Raw genomic sequence first — 5,000 nt, 5'->3', positions numbered from 1 at the left:
TGACCCAAAACACGCCACCTACCGGCCGCTCGCGGGTGCCCGGGGTCGGGGTATGGGTCTAGCCTGTGCCGGGGCTTCAAATATGGAAAAAAAAAAAATTTCAAAAAAAGGGCCCCCATCGGCCCCCCGGGTGGTGCCGGGGTCGGGGGGCATGATTCTGGGGCGCCCCGGAGCCAAGTAGGCGCCTGGAGGAAAGCGAAAAAAAACTTTAACTTTTTTTGACCACCAGGGGTGGGGGGGTCTCGTGCCCCATCGGGTGCCCGCCCCGAGTGCCTCTCATGGCGGATACGTTTTCACCCGCGAGCGGGAGACACATGTGGTGCACATGGTTCATTGGGCTTGTGTGGTATGGGCAAAACCACTGTAAAGTCATACTGCCATTGACTTCCATTCATTTTCCCAGGATGACTTATATACTCTATGGTAGCTGTCTGGTGGACTGGGGGTCGCGACAATGTTACGCTTGTAAATCAGAAGCTGGGAAATGCATTGGGAAGCTGGGAAAACCGTTTTTCGAGCTCATTTTCGGTTCCGCCGAACGGATTTTGATCAAAATAGGCTCATTCGAAAGGTATTAACCGGGGGCACACGGAAAACCGGGACTTATAACGCGCACGTGCGCGTGCGCGAAACCGGAAGCGAAAGAAAACTTCAAACGGAGCTACAACCGTGAACGGAGCTGAAACCGGCGAAAAATTTCAACGCACGCCGTCGCGCCCCACTCCAACTTAAATAACAAAACTGTCCCTATCGAAATCGGTTGGATAAAACGGAAACGGGAAGCGAAAGAAAACGTTAAACGTCTACACCGAAATGGCCATAGTCAGTTCCAATGAAAAAACAACTCTCACGTGTGTGCCCCACTCTAAAGCAGTGTATAAAACTATCCCCAGCGAAATCAGAGCTACACAACGAAAACGGGAAGCCAAACAAAACTTTAAACAGAGCTACCGAATTGGATATCATCAATCCTGGGAAAATAACCACACACACCGCTGCCCCCCGTGCCAACTTGAATTTAGAAACCGTCCCCAGCGAAATCCCACGTTCGGGCGCAAAACTGCACGTTTGGAGCCACATTTTGTCTGAAGCTGGAAACCTGCATTCAAAGCTGGGAAAAGGTGCTCATTGACAGGCATCTCCACTTCGGGACCTCGTAGCACCTTCACCCGGGTGGCGTTGGAAAGGTCTGGGCGAGGGGGACACGGGGAGGTCAGGCTCGCCACGCGCACGCGCTTCCCCGCGAAACGGGAGCCCAAACAAAACTTTAAACGGACCCACCGAATTGGGGATCATCAATCCTGGGAAAATAACCACACACACCGCTGCCCCCCGTGCCAACTTGAATTTAGAAACCGTCCCCAGCGAAATCCCACGTTCGGGCGCAAAACTGCACGTTTGGAGCCACATTTTGTCTGAAGCTGGAAACCTGCATTCAAAGCTGGGAAAAGGTGCTCATTGACAGGCATCTCCACTTCGGGACCTCGTAGCACCTTCACCCGGGTGGCGTTGGAAAGGTCTGGGCGAGGGGAACACGGGGAGGTCAGGCTCGCCACGCGCACGCGCTTCCTCGCGAAACGGGAGCCCAAACAAAACTTTAAACGGACCCACCGAGCTGGGGACGGCTTTTTCCGGGGAGATAACCGCGCACACCGCTGCCCCCCGTCCCAACTTGAATTTAGAAACCGTCCCCAGCGAAATCCCACGTTCGGGCGCAAAACTGCACGTTTGGAGCCACATTTTGTCTGAAGCTGGAAACCTGCATTCAAAGCTGGGAAAAGGTGCTCATTGACAGGCATCTCCACTTCGGGACCTCGTAGCACCTTCACCCGGGTGGCGTTGGAAAGGTCTGGGCGAGGGGGACACGGGGAGGTCAGGCTCGCCACGCGCACGCGCTTCCCCGCGAAACGGGAGCCCAAACAAAACTTTAAACGGACCCACCGAATTGGGGATCATCAATCCTGGGAAAATAACCACACACACCGCTGCCCCCCGTGCCAACTTGAATTTAGAAACCGTCCCCAGCGAAATCCCACGTTCGGGCGCAAAACTGCACGTTTGGAGCCACATTTTGTCTGAAGCTGGAAACCTGCATTCAAAGCTGGGAAAAGGTGCTCATTGACAGGCATCTCCACTTCGGGACCTCGTAGCACCTTCACCCGGGTGGCGTTGGAAAGGTCTGGGCGAGGGGAACACGGGGAGGTCAGGCTCGCCACGCGCACGCGCTTCCTCGCGAAACGGGAGCCCAAACAAAACTTTAAACGGACCCACCGAATTGGGGATCATCAATCCTGGGAAAATAACCACACACACCGCTGCCCCCCGTGCCAACTTGAATTTAGAAACCGTCCCCAGCGAAATCCCACGTTCGGGCGCAAAACTGCACGTTTGGAGCCACATTTTGTCTGAAGCTGGAAACCTGCATTCAAAGCTGGGAAAAGGTGCTCATTGACAGGCATCTCCACTTCGGGACCTCGTAGCACCTTCACCCGGGTGGCGTTGGAAAGGTCTGGGCGAGGGGAACACGGGGAGGTCAGGCTCGCCACGCGCACGCGCTTCCTCGCGAAACGGGAGCCCAAACAAAACTTTAAACGGACCCACCGAGCTGGGGACGGCTTTTTCCGGGGAGATAACCGCGCACACCGCTGCCCCCCGTCCCAACTTGAATTTAGAAACCGTCCCCAGCGAAATCCCACGTTCGGGCGCAAAACTGCACGTTTGGAGCCACATTTTGTCTGAAGCTGGAAACCTGCATTCAAAGCTGGGAAAAGGTGCTCATTGACAGGCATCTCCACTTCGGGACCTCGTAGCACCTTCACCCGGGTGGCGTTGGAAAGGTCTGGGCGAGGGGGACACGGGGAGGTCAGGCTCGCCACGCGCACGCGCTTCCCCGCGAAACGGGAGCCCAAACAAAACTTTAAACGGACCCACCGAATTGGGGATCATCAATCCTGGGAAAATAACCACACACACCGCTGCCCCCCGTGCCAACTTGAATTTAGAAACCGTCCCCAGCGAAATCCCACGTTCGGGCGCAAAACTGCACGTTTGGAGCCACATTTTGTCTGAAGCTGGAAACCTGCATTCAAAGCTGGGAAAAGGTGCTCATTGACAGGCATCTCCACTTCGGGACCTCGTAGCACCTTCACCCGGGTGGCGTTGGAAAGGTCTGGGCGAGGGGGACACGGGGAGGTCAGGCTCGCCACGCGCACGCGCTTCCCCGCGAAACGGGAGCCCAAACAAAACTTTAAACGGACCCACCGAATTGGGGATCATCAATCCTGGGAAAATAACCACACACACCGCTGCCCCCCGTGCCAACTTGAATTTAGAAACCGTCCCCAGCGAAATCCCACGTTCGGGCGCAAAACTGCACGTTTGGAGCCACATTTTGTCTGAAGCTGGAAACCTGCATTCAAAGCTGGGAAAAGGTGCTCATTGACAGGCATCTCCACTTCGGGACCTCGTAGCACCTTCACCCGGGTGGCGTTGGAAAGGTCTGGGCGAGGGGAACACGGGGAGGTCAGGCTCGCCACGCGCACGCGCTTCCTCGCGAAACGGGAGCCCAAACAAAACTTTAAACGGACCCACCGAGCTGGGGACGGCTTTTTCCGGGGAGATAACCGCGCACACCGCTGCCCCCCGTCCCAACTTGAATTTAGAAACCGTCCCCAGCGAAATCCCACGTTCGGGCGCAAAACTGCACGTTTGGAGCCACATTTTGTCTGAAGCTGGAAACCTGCATTCAAAGCTGGGAAAAGGTGCTCATTGACAGGCATCTCCACTTCGGGACCTCGTAGCACCTTCACCCGGGTGGCGTTGGAAAGGTCTGGGCGAGGGGAACACGGGGAGGTCAGGCTCGCCACGCGCACGCGCTTCCTCGCGAAACGGGAGCCCAAACAAAACTTTAAACGGACCCACCGAATTGGGGATCATCAATCCTGGGAAAATAACCACACACACCGCTGCCCCCCGTGCCAACTTGAATTTAGAAACCGTCCCCAGCGAAATCCCACGTTCGGGCGCAAAACTGCACGTTTGGAGCCACATTTTGTCTGAAGCTGGAAACCTGCATTCAAAGCTGGGAAAAGGTGCTCATTGACAGGCATCTCCACTTCGGGACCTCGTAGCACCTTCACCCGGGTGGCGTTGGAAAGGTCTGGGCGAGGGGAACACGGGGAGGTCAGGCTCGCCACGCGCACGCGCTTCCTCGCGAAACGGGAGCCCAAACAAAACTTTAAACGGACCCACCGAGCTGGGGACGGCTTTTTCCGGGGAGATAACCGCGCACACCGCTGCCCCCCGTCCCAACTTGAATTTAGAAACCGTCCCCAGCGAAATCCCACGTTCGGGCGCAAAACTGCACGTTTGGAGCCACATTTTGTCTGAAGCTGGAAACCTGCATTCAAAGCTGGGAAAAGGTGCTCATTGACAGGCATCTCCACTTCGGGACCTCGTAGCACCTTCACCCGGGTGGCGTTGGAAAGGTCTGGGCGAGGGGGACACGGGGAGGTCAGGCTCGCCACGCGCACGCGCTTCCCCGCGAAACGGGAGCCCAAACAAAACTTTAAACGGACCCACCGAATTGGGGATCATCAATCCTGGGAAAATAACCACACACACCGCTGCCCCCCGTGCCAACTTGAATTTAGAAACCGTCCCCAGCGAAATCCCACGTTCGGGCGCAAAACTGCACGTTTGGAGCCACATTTTGTCTGAAGCTGGAAACCTGCATTCAAAGCTGGGAAAAGGTGCTCATTGACAGGCATCTCCACTTCGGGACCTCGTAGCACCTTCACCCGGGTGGCGTTGGAAAGGTCTGGGCGAGGGGAACACGGGGAGGTCAGGCTCGCCACGCGCACGCGCTTCCTCGCGAAACGGGAGCCCAAACAAAACTTTAAACGGACCCACCGAATTGGGGATCATCAATCCTGGGAAAATAACCACACACACCGCTGCCCCCCGTGCCAACTTGAATTTAGAAACCGTCCCCAGCGAAA

Source organism: Osmerus eperlanus, chromosome 4 (genome assembly GCF_963692335.1).
Source record: "Osmerus eperlanus chromosome 4, fOsmEpe2.1, whole genome shotgun sequence".
NCBI classification, from domain to species: domain Eukaryota; kingdom Metazoa; phylum Chordata; class Actinopteri; order Osmeriformes; family Osmeridae; genus Osmerus; species Osmerus eperlanus.
This window is presented reverse-complemented; position numbering follows the sequence as displayed.